This window comes from Aotus nancymaae, unplaced genomic scaffold (assembly GCF_030222135.1).
Source record: "Aotus nancymaae isolate 86718 unplaced genomic scaffold, 86718_ANA_hifiasm-v0.15.2.pri h1tg000022l_1, whole genome shotgun sequence".
Classification (NCBI taxonomy): domain Eukaryota; kingdom Metazoa; phylum Chordata; class Mammalia; order Primates; family Aotidae; genus Aotus; species Aotus nancymaae.
Genome location: NW_026988435.1, coordinates 35,062,168 through 35,078,948, shown reverse-complemented (window position 1 = coordinate 35,078,948; position 16,781 = coordinate 35,062,168). Strand labels below are relative to the sequence as shown.

The window sequence follows — 16,781 nt, the reverse complement described above, 5'->3', positions numbered from 1 at the left end:
CTCTTGTACTTATGAGGCCTCCCTCTGTACACACATGTGCTCACTTCTAGGGCTGGTGGGCTTATTTCCCAGGCTCATAGCTGCCCCTAGTCCCAGGATCCATTCCAGCCTTAGGCTGGTCATAATTCAGTATCACCTGGGAGCATTACCACCCCCTAGGGAGACATTTGAAGATGTCTTACAGTACTATCCCAAAATGACTGATAAAATGATTTAAGGTGGTTACCAGCATTTAGTGGGTGGGAACCAGGGATACCAAATATCTTGCAATAGTCAGGAAATTGCCACACAATGCAGAATTGAGCTATCTGTAACCCAGCAGACCCACCATTGAGGAACACTGCCACAATCCCCTCTGGATCCCAGTTAGATAAACAGGTTGCTGCTGTGTTCTCTGTGCCCGAGTTCGTGTCTCAGCCAGGGGCCTTATATCAATGTCCCTGTAGGTCTCGGGTGCTGTCTTGGTTTACTCCCCTTTCTCCTAAGGACCAGAGTCCTTCTCCACAGGCTTCCCTGAGGTCTACTGGCTGACTGCCCACCTGCTGGGCACTCAGTGCTCCCAGCGGCCATCCTCTTCATGCCCATCAGATATGCCAATCCCCATATCATACTCCACAGCCTATCTGCTGGCATTGACCACAGACTACTCTGCCCTACCCTTCGGCATTCTGGCCAGCCACAAATACAGATCCTTCCTTAGCCTCCACCAGAGAACATCTAATCACTGATGACCATTGTAATATTCTGAGAGTGAGTTTTACTTTTCAGTGTTTCCTCCATTTATCTGACTGTGGCACTCCCATTGCTTAAGCAGATGATCTCAAGGTTGTGATGTTTTGCGGCATATACTTGAAAAAGACCATTCTGATAAAGAGAACCAGACACGTGCGAGTATGAGCAGGAAAGGTGGAAATGTGCATGAAATAGTAAGAAGAAAGGCACAGCCAGAGAAAAGGGGAAAACTAGAGGGGGAAAAAAGCAGCAATATTCCTACTCTTACATCCGATCATATAGTTTGCCATAGTCTCTCTGTCATGAACTAACCATGTGAACCTGGACTGGTTACTTCACCTCTCTGGGCCTCAGCTTCCTCATGTATAAAACATGGATAATAATGGTGCCTGTCTTACAGAGCTGTTAGGATTGAATATGGCAATTTGATATAAAGCACATAGGACAGTTCCTGGCACAATGTAATACTAGTGTTGGCTGATGTTAGAAGGCCAGAGCTGCCAGACTAGGAGGGGCTTCCAGTTAGACAGAGAAGCGTAGGTGCTGTGGGAAAAGGTAAGGTTTCCCGGAGGTGGTTTACTTGCGTATTTTTTTCCTTACTAAATATGTCACGCAAAGTAAAGAATACTTTTGTGGGCCAGGCGCGGTGGCTTATGCCTATAATGCCAGCACTTTGGGAGGTCGAGGCAGGTAGATCATGAGGTCAGGAGTTCGAGACCAGCCTGGCCAATATGGTGAAACCCCATCTCTACTAAAAATAAAAAAATTAGCTGGGCATGGTGGCACATGCCCGTAGTTGCAGCTGAAGCTGAGGCAGGAGAATCACTTGAACCTGGGAAGTGGAGGCTGCAGTGAGCCAAGATTGCGCCACTGCGTTTGTGTAGTCAGATGCAAGGTCTGCAGGGTAATAATAAAATGAATCCTTAGGGACCCATTACCCAGCTTAGGAACCTGAATATCACCAAAGCAGTAGAAGCCCTTGCAGGCCCTTCCCTGGTCTCTCTCCCTCCCATCCCCTCAAAGGAAACCACCCAGTCTGATTTAGATACTCATCATTCTCTTGTTTATTTTGATAGCTTAACTGTATTTGTATATCCCCCATAGATATTGTTTAGTTCGCCTCTTTCTGAACACTGTATAAATAGGATCATACTGTGCATATTTTTCCATGACTTTCTTTCTTCATTCAACTTGGTGTTCTAGAGATTCACCCACGGTGAGGTGTTGGCTCTGGTTCATTCATCTCTGTTGTTCTCTAGCACCACACTCCATTGTATGAACATATCTCATACTTTCACATCTGATCAATGAAACTTTGAATTGATTTCCATATTTCTTCTCTAACAAAAATGCTGCCAGGGGCTGGGCACGGTGGCTCACGCCTGTAATCCTAGCACTTTGGGAGCCCGAGGTGGGTGGATCATGACCAGCCTGGCCAAGATGGTGAAACCCTATCTCTACTAAAAATACAAAAAAAGTAGCCAGGTATGGTGGCGGGCTCCTGTAATCACAGCTACTTGGGAGGTTGAGGCAGAGAATTGCTTGAACCCAGGAGGCGGAGGATGCGGTGAGCCGAGATCACACCACTGCATGCCAGCCTGGGCGACAGAGCCAGACACCACCTCAAAAAAAAAAAACTGCTGCCTGGACATTCTTATGTGTGTTGTCTGTTGCAAAAGTGCAAGGGCTTCTGGATGGCAGGGTACCTCCAGCTTTCCTAGGTTCCCTCAAATTGTTTTCTGAAATGAATGAAGGTACTCACTGTCCCCCTAGTTGTATATACGTGTTCCCTTTATTTATATTTCTTACTCTGGAAACTTTCAAGCAAAGCACTGACCAGATAAAAGCTAAGTTTAAAGAAGATCCATTAGGCAGTGGTGGGGGCGTTGGAGGGGAGAAGCCTCTTGCCAGGTAAGATGGACGTCGACAAATGCATCCCTAGAGACCCGAGCAAGGCACAGGCTCCTTTTGGGGCAGAACTCCTCCTACAGTTTCTCTTTTGTGTATGAGTTGGTATCCATCAATAGAATCCACAATCTTTGCAATACACCCAACAGTATGCATGGCTTGCAGAAAAGCAGAGTTATACACTTGAAAATTCTAACATAGTTCCCTGTGTCTGGTCAAAGTATCTGGCCCCAGGAAAGGTCCTGGGCATCTTCAAATCTAATCCTCTTGGTCTGTAAACTGGGCATTATTATCTGCCTCCACAGAACTGTTGTGTGGCTTGGCAGATCATTAATGGTAATGGGTTCTTGGTCCCCATAAAACCAGATGTAAATGCTGAGTGCTGCGTCTAAGTAGGAACAGGTTACGCATATAGTAGGGTGGAAGCAGGATCCAACGTGGCTAGCCTAAATGGTACTTCTCAGAGGCAATTTGAATCTCACCAAATTTTAAACAGGTTAGTTGTGTATCAAGAGGACATTTCCCAAGCCATCAGTTTCCTTTGCCTCCTGCACAATTGAACAGAACTGCCCCGGGGGAGGAAGGCAGAAATCATGGCACATTTCTTGAGAGGCCACATCTGCCTGTGCAGGCCTTGCACCCCCTTGCATGAAGGAACATGGCCTCCTGTGCATCAGCTGTCATATCTTGGGTTTCCCAGTATTCAAGAAATGCTTTCTTTTCTTTTCTTCTTCTTTTTTTTTAATACAGGGTCTCTTTCTGTTGCCCAGGCTGGAGTGCAGTGGCCCAATCTTGGCTCACTGTAGCCTCTGCCTTCCAGGATCAAGCCATCCTTCCACCCCAGCCTCCCGAGTACCTGGGACTACAGACCCATGACATTATGACTAGCTAATTTGTTGAGATGGGGTGTCCCTATATTGCCCAAGCTGGTCTTGAACTCCTGGGCTCAAGCAATCTGCCCACTTTAGCCTTCCAAAATGCTGGGATTAAAGGTGTGAGCCACCGTGCCTGGTGTAAGAAATGGGTCCACCAAATCCAGACTATTTTGTAGTAATTTTTAGGGGGGTGTGTGTGTGTATCTGTGTTTTGTTGTTGTTGCTGCTGTTGTTTTGAGTCAGAGTTGTGCTCTGTTGCCCAGGCTGGAGTCCAGTGACACACTCATAGCTCACTGCAACCTCAAACTCCTGGGCTCATGCAATTCTCCCACCTCAGCCCCCGGAGTAGCTGGGACTACAAGTGTGCACCACCATGCCCAGCTCATTTTTAAATTTTTTTTGTAGAGAGGGCGGGGGTCTCACTGTGTTGCCCAGGCTGGTCTTGAACTTCTGGCCTCAAACAATCCTCCTGCCTCAGCCTCCCAAAGCCCTGAGACAACAGGCATGAGCCACCACGCTTGTTTAATTTTTAGTTGTTTAGACTGTCCTTTCCTGAAGACAACAATCTATTGTAGCTGATTCACGAGGCTCACACTTTTTTTTTTTTTTGAGACAGAGTTTTGCTCTTGTTGCCCAAGTTGGAGTGCAGTGGCACGATCTCGGCTCACTGAAACCTCCCCTTCCTAGGTTCAGACAATTCTCCTACCTCAGCCTCCCAAGTAGCTGGGATTATAGGCATGCACCACCACGCCCGACTAATTTTTGTATTTTTAGTAGAGACAAGGTTTCCACATGTTGGTCAGGCTGGTCTTGAACTCCCAACCTCAAGTGATCCACCTGCCTCAGCCTCCCAAAGTGCTGGGATTACAGGCGTGAGCCACTGCGCCTGGCTCAGGCTCACACCTGTATTAAGTTTTGTGGTAATAAGTGAGGGCCAGGTTGCAGCCTGAGGTTTCTCGGGTCTGGCCTCGTGTCCTTTCCACAGGTCCTACGTGCCTCTCCCACCATGCACAGGGCCCTGATCCAGTCCTGGGGCAGTTGGCTAAAGAGCCTGTCAGTTAATGCTCAGCCTTTTCCAGCTGTTTACCCCATTTTTCTCATGTGTTGACGAACACTTCCTGCCCCCAAAACCCATCAGCTCCAAGATGTACTCCACAATCATTCTGTCTCCCATCTGTCAATTTGGGGCCTGGGAGACACAGGCCGGGAGTCTCAAAAGGCCCATTTGCATCTCCCCCACATCAGTAGAGCAAAAAGGGGGCATCACTGTAATAAATAAAGGAAGGAAGCTCTAAAGCAAAAGGGGGAGGGAAGATTATCCAAATGATTCCACCGTGGGTCATGTTGCTGAGGTGCAGACATTTACAGCAGGTGTTCACTTTGGCTTAACACAAGACTCTTTGCAATCATTTTTAAGTGGTACAGCAGAAGGGCCCTTAGGGAAAGAGCTCTCCGTGTTCTCACTTAGCAGATGTGGGGGCCTGAGAAGAGGGATGGAAAGTAGTTCACCCATGGTCCCACAGTTGCTAAGTGCTAGGGCTAGGAATCCATCCCAGGTCTTGTGACAGCCAATCAGGGCCTGTCTTGACAGGCCCATATTGTCTCTCAGTGAAGATCTATAAAAGCTGGAAGATAATAAGATAAACTTATGCAACACTTTTACCTAATGCAAATTAAGATATTGATTTCAGGAACAGAAACTTGGGTAGGGTTTGCCCACTTACAAACAACACTAAAGAGAAAGTTGACTACTTAAAATAGAAGACACTGGCCTCTCGTGTGACTGAGAGCATTATTTCTATTCTGAGAAATTGAAAGGTTGCCTGTCATAAAGTCATATCCTCAAATTCAGAAACTTTAAAGTTTAATGCGGCCCAACACGTTGGCTTACACCTGTAATCCCAACACTGGAGTCCAAGGTGGGAGCTTGAGCCCAGAAGTTCGACACCAGCCTGGGCAACATGGCAAGACACCATCTCTACAAAAAAAATTTGTTTAATTAGCTGAGCATGGTGGCACATGCCTGTGGTCCAAGCTACATGGGAGGCTAAGGCAAGAGGATCCTTTGAGCCCAAAATGTCAAGGTTGCAGTAAGCCATGATCACACCACTGCAACCCAAAACATAAAGTTTTTTTTAAAAAATTCTGGCCAGGAGCAGTGGCTCACACCTGTAATCCTAGCACTTTGGGATGCCATGGTGGATGGATCACTTGAGGTTAGGAGTTCAAGACTAGCCTGAGTAAACTGGTGAGAACTCCACCTCTACAAAAAAAATACAAAAAAAATTAGCCAGGCGTGGTGGCACGCACTTGTAGCCCCAGCTACTCCAGAAGCTGAGTTGGGAGGATCTGACCTCTTGAGCCCAGGAGATATAGGCTGCAGTGAGCCAAGATTGCACCACTGCAGTCCAGCCTGGGTGAAATAGTGAGATCCTGTCTCCAAAATATACATATATAATAAATATATATAAATGTTTTAAAGTCTAATATAAATGTCTCCAGTATACTGTATGGTGACTCGTGTTTGCAGAATTTAATCACTTAAAAAACACACAGTCATCCTCTCATTTGTCTTGACAATAATCCTGTGAGGAGCTGAGAATCAATCAGTGTCATCATTATCTCTATTCCACAAATAAGGAGATGGCGTCTCAGAGAAACTAAATGAATTCTCGATATCATGCAGCTGAACCTTGAACTGTAGGCTGCTGAACTCTTTTTATAAGGTATGGTAGAAGGGAATTCAAGCTCAAAGTCAGGAAGACGGATTTGAGTTCTGACTTGGCCACTTACTTGGTCTCTGTCATTGGACAACTTATTTACTGCAAAGAACTTCAGTTGAGGCATCTGTAAAATAGGGAGAATAACACCGATGTGGTAGCTTATATCAGCATTCAATGAAGCAATGTATGAAAAGCATCAAGATCAGTGGCACAAACCAGCTTCTCAGACAAGTAATCCTTGCCATTGCTGATATATACAGCTTCTCTTTATGATTCTATTTTGCAGCTTTTCCAGCTACTCATAGTACAATACACAACTTAAAGACACAAAAGGGAGACTTCCTCTCCCCTGGTCTCACTCCCTGATTCACTGGCCTGGTTTCTTATAATGAAAGGTCTTGGCTGGGCACAGTGGCTCATGCCCGTAATCCCACCACTTTGGGAGGCCAAGGTGAGTGGATTACCTAAGGTCGGGAGTTTGAGACCAGCCTGAACAACATGGCAAAACCCCGTCTCTACTACAAATACAAAATTAGCTGGGCATGGTGGCGCATGCCTGTAATCCCAGCTACTCGGGAGACTGAGGCTGGAGAATTGCTTGAACTTGGGAGGCAGAGGTTGCAGCGAGCCGAGATTGTGGCATTGCATTCCAGCCTGGGCCACAAGAGTGAAACTCCCTCTCAAAAAAAAAAAAACAACAGAAAGAAAAGAAAGGTCTGGTCTGGTTTAAGCAGAAATTTACTTACCAAAAGAATCCGTTGATGAGGTTGCCAGAAAGTAAATGTAAAGCATTTCACTTATTCATACGATAAATGTTAATAAAGTGTCTACTACAAGCCAAGCTTTATGGAGACCATGGATCACTTGGTAGGCAGAGTCCCAGGCCTCAGGGAGCTTAAGTGATGGAGAATGCAAACATTAAGTAAGTCATTGGTAACACCAATATGATGCAGTCACCTCCGATCACCTCCAATCACCTGGCATTTTGAGGCCTTAGAATAAGTAAACAGATAGAAACTCCTTATCTTCCCCTGCTTTCTCCACTTCTCTGCAGCTCATCACCAATTAAGTGAGCATTCAATCAAAGCAGAGAAAATAATTAAGTCCTTAGTGATTCTCATCACTGCTGCCCACATTTCATTGCTGAAACTAATCACATGACCATAACTGGGCATGAGGAGGATTGAGAAAATAGCCCTTGACTGGGCTGTCACTTTCCATGCTAGGAAAAGGGGGATGCATTTTTGATAGCCAAAAGGCATGTACTTGGGAAAGACAATTCTGACCTTTCTGCCACAGCCAGAAGAAGGCCAAATATGTCAGCAATCCTAACACCTAATGAAAAGAGCACAGGAAAGATGGAAAAGACATCAAAAAAGGCATTATAGGCTGGGCACAGTGGCCCATGCCTGTAATCCCAGCACTTTGGGAGGCCGAGGTGGGTGGATCACCTGAAGTCAGAAGTTCAAGACCAGCCTGGCCAACATGGTGAAACCCCATTTCTATTAAAAATAGAAAAATTAGCGAGGCATGCTGGTACAGGCCTGTAATCTCAGCTACTCAGGAGGCTGTGTGAGGATCACTTGAGCCTGGGAGGCAGAGATTGCAGTGAAATGAGATTGTGTCACTGCACACCAGCCTGGATGACAGAGTGAGACCCTATCTCGAAAAAAGAAAAAAAAAAGAGGCACGCCAGGTGTATATTAATAGTAGTCATCTCACACAAATAAAATTCAAAATGAAAATCATTAAAAGAATATATCATAATTATAATATTATGAGACTGGGTGAGGTGGCTCATGCCTGTAATCCCAGCAATTTGGGAGACCGAGGTGGGTGGATCACCTAAGATCGGGAGTTCGAGACCAGCCTGACCAACATGGAGAAACCCTCATCTCTAGTAAAAATACAAAATTAGCCGGGTATGGTGGCACATGCCCGTAATCCCAGCTACTCAGAAGACTGAGGCAGGAAAATCGCTTGAACCCAGGAGGCGGAGGTTGCAGTGAGCCAAGATCGCATCATTGCACTCCAGCCTGGGCAGCAAGAGCAAAATTCTGTCTCAAAAAAAAAAAAAAAAAGAATATATCATAAGTATAACATTATAATCCACAAAATATGTCATAAACCTTTATGTATCTACAACCACAGCCTCAAAATCTGTAAGGCAAGCCGTGATAGAAATGCAAGGAGAAACTGGTAAGTCCCCATCATAGATGGCTTTAAACACATTTCTCAAAAACAGACTGATCAACTACTACCCAAATGAATATGGCTCCAGAAGTCCCGGCTGATAAAACTAACATTTATAACCTCATAGACATATGGAGAGAAACAAGTTTTTATCCAACAGACATTACAAATTTTTTTCCAAACTCTCGTGAGACATTCTCTGAATGTATTAAGCCACAAAGAAAATCACAACAAATCCCAAAAAGTAAAACTATGACAGCACACATTTATGAACTATAATGGAATAAAATTAGAAAATAATTAAAGATGGATAACTAACAAAAATCTATCCTCTTGGATATTTTAAAACATTCCACTAAATAAGTCTTGGGCTTGACAGGAAATAAACAGAAATTACAAGCCATTTAGAACTGAATCACAGTGAAAGCAGTCCATGCATATCAAAGCCCATGGGACATGCTAAGGCAGCATTCACAGGGAAAACACATAGCCTTATGTGCATATGGCAGAAAATAAGAAAGGATGAAAATAAATGAATCAACCAAATTTTAACTCAAGAAGTTTGGCAGGAGATGGAGAGAGACAAAATAAATCTGAAGAAAGTTGAAGGAATGAATTAAGAAAGATAAGAGTAGAAATTAATAAAACTAGGAAATAAAGAGGTGATAGCATTAATAACTGATTTTTCAGATGCTGGTGAGGTTGCAGAGAGAAGGAAACACTTGTACACTGTGGGAGTGAAGAATAGTTCAACCATTGTGAAAGACAGTGTGACAATTTCTCAAAGCCCTAAAAACAGAAATACCAATTGATCCAGCAATCCCATTACTGGCTATATACCCAAAAGAATATAAATTGTTCTGTTATAAAGACACATCCATGTGTATGTTCATGGCCCCACTATTCATAGTAGCAAAGACATGAAATCAACCTAAATGCCTATCAATGATTGACTGGAAAAAGAAAATGTGGTACATATACACCATGGAATACTATGCAGCCATAAAAAGAAGGAGATCATATCCTTTGCAGGAACATGGAGTGGATGGAGCTAGAGGCCAATGTCCTTAGCAAACTAACACAGAAACAGAAAACCAAAACTGCATGTTCTCATTTTTAAGTGGGAGCTAAATGATGAGAACACATGAACACACAGAGGGGAACAATACACACTGGGTCCTATCAGAGAGTGGAGGCTGAGGATCAGGAAAAATAACTAATAGGTACTAAGCTTCACACCTGGGTGATGAAATAATCTGTGCAACAAACCCCCATGACATGTATTCCTGAACTTAAAATAAAAGTTAAAAAATAAAAATAAACTTGTAGTTTTGAGAGCAGTAATAGAAAGGCAAATCTTTGGCATACTTTCAAGAAAAAAATCACAAGTCAAAAACTAAGAATGTTTATCTTCATGGCAAGCATTTTGAAAATTACTGGATGAAGAGATGAATTTCCTAGAAAAATATTAATTACAAAGATTCATTCAAGGAAAATTAGGAATGTTGAATAGAATCATAACCATCAAGGAAATCAAAGCTATACTCAAAGATCTATCCCTAAAACGGACACTGAGTCCAGAGGGCTTCTCAGGTAGATTCTGCCAAAGCTTTAAGGAAGAGATAATTCTATATAAACTGCCTCTGGGCCTAGGAAAACATGGGAAGCTTATTTAACTCATTTTCTGATTTTAGAGGTTTAGTATAACACTGAGGTGGCTCACACCTGTAGTTCCAGTGCTTTAGGAGGCCAAAGCAGGAGGATCATTTGAGGCTAGGAGTTTGAGACCAGCCTGGGCAACAAAGTGAGACCCCTATCTCTACAAAAATTAAAAACAAATAGCCAAGCATGTGCCTGTTATCTTAGCTACTCAGGAGGCTGAGGTGGGAGGATCATTTGAGCTCAGGAATTTGAGGTTACAGTGTGCCATCATGCCACTGCACTCTGATAAGAATGAGATTCTGTCTCTGAAAAAAAAAAAAAAAAAAAAAAAACACTGGTGCCTTTGTATTAGTCAATTCTCATGCTGCTATAAGGGCATACACATAGAGCTGGGGAGGCCGCAGGAAACTTATCTGTGGAAGGGGAAGCAAACACATCCTTCTTCACATGGTGGCAGGAAGAAGAAGTGCCGAGCAAAGGAGTGGGGAGAAGCCCCTTATAAAACCATCAGATCTTTTGAGAACTCATTCACTTATCACAAGAACAGCATGGAGGTAACCACCCCCATGATTCAATTACCTCCCACCAAGTCCCTCTTACCACATGTGGGTATTATGGGAACTACAGTTCAAGATGAGATTTGAGTGGGGACACAGCAAAATCATATAATTCCACCCCTGGCCCTTCCCAAATCTCAAGTCCTCACATTTCAAAACATAATCATTCCCTTCCAACTGTCCCTTAAAATCTTAAGTCATTCCAGCATTAACTCAAAAGTCCAAGTCCAAAGTCTCATCTGAGACAAGGAAAGTCCCTTCTGCCTATGAGCCTGTAAAATCAAAAGCAAGTTAGTTACTTCCTAGATACAATGGGGGTACAGGCATTGGGTAAATATACCCATTCCAAATGGGAGAAATTGGCCAAAACAAAGGAGTTACAGGCCCCATGCAAGTCCAAAATCCAATAGGGCAGTCATTAAACATTAAAGTTACAAAATTATCTCCTTTCACCCCATGTCTCACATCCAGGTCATGCTGAAACAAGAAGTGGGTTCCTACAGCCTTGGGCAGCTCCACCCATGTGGCTTTTCAGGGTACAACCCCCTCCTCCAGACTGCTTTCACAGGCTGGCATTGAGTACCTGTGGTTTTTCCAGGTGCACCATGCAAGCTCTTGGTGACTCTACCATTCTGAGGTCTGGAGGTCAGGAGCCCTCTTCTCACAACTCCACTGGGCAGTGCCCCAGCAGGGACTCTGTGAGGCTCCAACCCCACATCTCCCTTCTGCACTGCCCAAGCAGAGGTTCTCCATGAGGACTCCACCTCTGCCACAAACTTCTGCCTGGATATCCAGGCATTTCCATACATCCTCTGAAATCTAGGTGGAGGTTCCCAAACCTCAATTCTTGACTTCTGTGCACCCCCAGGCTCAATACCACATGGAAGCTGCCAATGCTTGGGACTTGCACCCTCTGAAAAAACAGTCTGAGCTGTACCTTGGCCCCTTTTAGCCACAGAGGGAGTGGCTAGGACACAGGACACCAAGTCCCTAGGCTGCACACAGTAGGGGGGCCCTGGACTTGGCCCACAAAACTATTTCTTCCTCCCAGGTCTTTGAGGCTGCTGTAAAGGTCTCTGACATGCCCCAGAGACATGTTCCCCATTATCTTGGTGATTAACATTTAGCTCCTCATTACTTATGCAAATTTCTGCAGCTGGCTTGAATCTCTCCCTGAAAATGGGGTTTTCTTTTGTGCTGCATTGTCAGGCTGCAAATTTTTCAAACTTTTATACTCTGTTTCCTCTTGAACACTTTGCCCCTTAGAATTTTCTTCTGCCAGATATTCTAAATTATCTCTCTGAAGTTCAAAGTTCCATAAATCTCTAGGGCAGGGGCAAAATGCCACCAGTCTCTTTGCATTGGAAGAGTGACCTTTACTCCAGTTCCCAAGAAGTTCCTCATAGCCATTTGAGACCACCTCACCCTGACCTTTATTGTCCATATCACTATCAGCATTTGAGTCAAAGCCATTAAAGTCTCTAGAAAGTTTCAAACTTTCCCACATTTTCCTGTGTTCTGAGCCCTCCAAAGTGTTCCAACCTCTGCCTGTTATCCAGTTCCAAAGTTGCTTCCACATTTTTGGGTATCTTTATAGCAGCACCCACAATCTGGTACCAACTTACTGTATTAGTACATTCTCATGCTGCTATAAGGACATACCCAAGACTGAGTGATTTATAAAGGAAACAGGTTTAATTGACTCACAGTTCTACAGGGCAGGGGAGGCCTCAAGAAACTAACAATTATGGCAGAAGGGGACGCAAACATGTCCTTGTTCACATGGCAGCAGCAAGGAGAAGTCCAGAACAAAGAGGGGGAACATTTCTTATAAAACTATCAGATCTCATGAGAATTCATTCAATATCATGAGAACAGCATGGAGGTAACCATACCCCCAGGTCTCTCTTATCACACATGGGGATTATGGGAACTATAGTTCAAGATAAGATTTAGGTGGGGACACAGCCAAACCATATCGACCTTATATCTATCTGTATCTATCAATCAGCACACACACACATACATATACACACACAATATATATGGCATATATATGTATGTATACACATACATATATATTTATATATCAGTAAAAACAAAGATAGAAACTTTCACATTTAGCAGTGTATTACAGGTACAAAAGGATCATTCTGGCAATGTTAAGATGTTTCCATATTAAGAGTCTATGAAAAAGTTCAAAATAGAGGCTGGGCATGGTGGCTCATGCCTGTAATCCCACACTTTGGGTGGCTGAGGCGGGTGGACCACCTGAGGTCAGTTTGAGACCAGTGTGGCCAACATGGTGAATCCCTGCCTCTACTAACAATACAAAAATTAGCCAGACGTGGTGGCACACACCTGTAGTCTCAGCTACTGGGGAGGCTGGGGCAGGAGAATCACTTGAACCTGGGAGGCAGAGGTTGCAGTGAGTTGAGATCATGCCACTGCACTCCAGCCTGGGTGACAGAAGCAAGACTCCATCTAAAAAAAAAAAAAATCAAAGTAGAAAAACCGTGTGGTGGTATTAACAGATCTTTCAGAGGCATTCGCTAAAAGACAACATCCATTCATGATAGCAACCCAGGAAAAGAAATGTCTTAAACCTAATCAAGCATGTTAGTAATCCAAGCAAGCATAATTTTACATGTCTGGTATTACAAATCTCTCCCATAAAAGTCAGGACTAAGACAAGATTTCTATTTGACATTGTATGGCAGGTACTCAATGATACATTAAGACCAAGGAAAGCTAATGCTATTCATTGACAAGTGTTTGGGTTAATGAAAACAATCCTATACATCTATTTGCACTTTACAGTTTACAAAAGATTTCCATAAGTAGTATTCTCCTGTGACTTTCATGAGGACCAAGGGCGATGAGAATAATTATCATCACAGCTTTAAGGATGAGGAACCTGTGGGGGTCATAGGCTTTTTAGATTTTCCTAAAGCTGGTAAGCAGTGATGGAGAAACAGACATAGAATTTCCTCTAATTTCCTCTTTGCCAGACATCAACATGTAACACACCTCATTGCTACCAGGCCTGACACTGCCCAGGCCACTACTCCTCTGAAGAAATTAAGTGTGAGCCCCAGGAGCTAACTGGAGTGACAATAGGGGGGTAGACACTGAACAGTGAATAAGAGAGTGGGGAAAAGAAGGAAGAGAGAGAGCACTGAAGATCAGTCCTCTTGGTGCTCTGAGCTTATGTCCTTAGATGCAGTTTGAGAGATGAGACTGGCCAAACTCAAGTTGTACCTAGCATGTGCCAGGGACCATTATAAGCACTTATATATGTCAATTCATTCAATCCTCACAAAATGCTTATGAAGTTGATACTGTTATTAATATCCCCATTTTACAGATGAGAAAGCTGAGACTTAGCCATACTGAGTAACTCATCCGGTGAATAGTAAGTAGTAGTGGCAGGATTCAAATCCAGGCAGCTTGGCTCCAGGGACTCTGCTCATAGCCACTGTATTAGAGAGAGTTTAAGCAAATAACTCGGCTCTGGGGGTGACAGCAGAGAACAACCTGCCATGAGCGCACGCTGGAGATAAAAATAATATCACTGCCAGCCTGGGCAACATGGCAAGACCCTGTTTCTACTAAAAATATAAAAAATTAGCCAGGCGTAGTGGTGCACACCTGTAGTCCCAGCTATTTGGGAGGCTGAGATGAGAGGATCACTTCAGCCCAGGAAGTTGAGGCTGCAGTAAGCCGAGATTATGCCATTGCACTCCAGCCTGGGTGGCAAAGTGAGACTTAAATATTATTTCAAGTAATAATAATAATCACTAAAAGAAGAAAGTACCAATTTGCTCACTTACTTTTTTTGACATTGCATGAAGCCAGGATGAGGGGAAAGGCTTTAAAGGAGACACACACACACACACACACACACACACACACACACACACACACAAAATCTACTTAGAAACAATTGCTTTTATTATTTGTTGCACTGCTTCCTAAAATTAGACAACCCACAGAAACAGAGGAAGCAGTGTTCTCCTTGGCTTCTTTCCTTCTGCAGACCTGTTCACTAAATAAGGGTCTTACCCAATAGAACCACAGAGGAAGATTAGAGAAAATTCTGATTGCCCTGTTAGAAACCTAAATAGGAGGCCAGGCACTGTAGCTCACACCTGTAATCCCAGCAGTTTGGGAGGCTGAGGCAGGTGGATCACCTGAGGTCAGGAGTTCTAGACCAGCCTGGCCAACACGGTGAAACCCATCTCTACTAAAAATACAAAAAATAATTAGCTGGGCATGGTGGTGTCCCTGTAATCCCAGCTACTCATGAGATGAGGCAGGAGAATTACTTGAACCTGGGAGGTGGAGGTTGTAGTGAGCCAAGATAGAGTCACTGCATTCCAGCCTGGATGACAGAGCAAGACTCCATCTCAAGAAAAAAGAAAGCAAGAAAGAAAAAAGAAACCTAGATGGGAACCATACGGAAGTGTTATTTTAAAGATCTATTAATGTAACTGTAATTCGTAGCTCTAAACTTCTTTTATGTACAGCTATATTTATTTCTTACATCAGAGTTTTTTTTCTCTCTTCTAGTCCTTCTAACCTGCTTTCAGACCTGCTACATTGCCCAGACAAGCCTATTAACACTGGCTTAGTTCGGCTTTTCTCAAGCACCTACAGTTATGGGTATAGAGTTAGACAATCTCAACTTTGTCCTCATGTGGACCTGCTGGAGCTTCTGCAAACAAAATTAACTTACTTTGTACAACCTGTTCCTTCCTCCTGGAATGTCTTTCCCAAACCAGTGACATCTCATGCTTCCTTTAAGACCTAGTTTACCTCTTCCAGGAAGCCCTCCTAAATGATGCAATCATACTTGCTCCAGTAAAACCAACAGAACTCACCCAGAACAGTAGCTGCCTTGGCATTTCCCACACTATGATTTTTTTTATCATTATACTTTAAGTTCTGGGTACATGTGCAGAACGTGCAGGTTTGTTACATGGGTATACACGTGCTGTGGTGGTTTGCTGCATCCAACCCCCTGTCATCTATGTTAGGTATTTCTACTGTTATCCCTCTCCAATCCCCCCACCCCGCTGCTAGCCCTCCCCTGGCTCCCCCAACCCCCTGACAGGCTCCAGTGTGTGAAGTTCCCCTCCCTGTGTCCATGTGTTCTCATCATTCAGCACCCACTTATGAGTGAGAACATGCGGTGTTTGGTTTTCTGTTCTTTCATCAGTTTGCTGAGAATGATGGTTTCCAGCTTCATCCATGTCCCTGCAAAGGACATGAACTCATCTTTTTTATGGCTGCATAGTATTCCACGGTATATATGTGCCACATTTTCTGTATGCAGTCTATCATTGATGGGCATTTGAGTTGGTTCCAAGCCTTTGCTATAGTGAACAGTGTCACAATAAATATACATGTGCATGTATCTTTATAATAGAATGTTTTATACTCCTTTGGGTACATACCCAGTAATGGGATTGTTGGGTCAAATGGTATTTCTATTTCTAGGTCCTTGAGGAATCGCCACACTGTCTTCCACAATGGTTGAACTATGCACTCCCACCAACAGTGTAAAAGCATTCCTATTTCTCCACATCCTCTCCAGCATGTTATCTCCTGATTTTTTAATGATTGCCATTCTAACTGGCATGAGATGGTATCTCAGTGTGGTTTTGATTTACATTTCTCTAATGATCAGTGATGATGAGCTTTTTTTCATGTTTGCTGACTGCATAAATGTCATCAAAAACTGGGCAAAGGATATGAACGGACACTTCAAAAGAAGACATTGTGTTATTTTTTTAAATGTGTCGGACTCTCACCTGAAATTGCAAACTTCATGAGGGCAGGAACCCTGCACCATTCTGCCTTCCCACTGCATTTTTTTTTTTTTTTTTGAGACAGAGTTTTGCTCTTGTTACCCAGGCTGGAGTGCAATGGTGCGATCTCGGCTCACTACAACATCTGCCTCCTGGGTTCAAGCAATTATCCTGCCTCAGCCTCCCGAGTAGCTGGGACCACAGGCGTGTGCCACCATGCCTAGCTAATTTTTGTATTCTTAGTAGAGACAGGGTTTCACCTTGTTGACCAGGATGGTCTTGATCTCTTGACCTCGTGATCCACCTGCCTCAGCCTCC

The 16,781-nt window shown here is 43.8% G+C and overlaps 1 protein-coding gene and 1 pseudogene across 3 annotated transcripts in view; both read right to left on the bottom strand.

Annotated features, from left to right (window-relative positions):
- Nucleotides 1–1,022, bottom strand: part of LOC105713504 (translationally-controlled tumor protein-like) — a 51,545-nt pseudogene extending 50,523 nt beyond the window's left edge.
- Nucleotides 1–16,781, bottom strand: part of HUNK (hormonally up-regulated Neu-associated kinase) — a 286,592-nt gene that overhangs the window by 232,222 nt on the left and 37,589 nt on the right. The gene's annotated exons all lie outside the window — the stretch shown is intronic.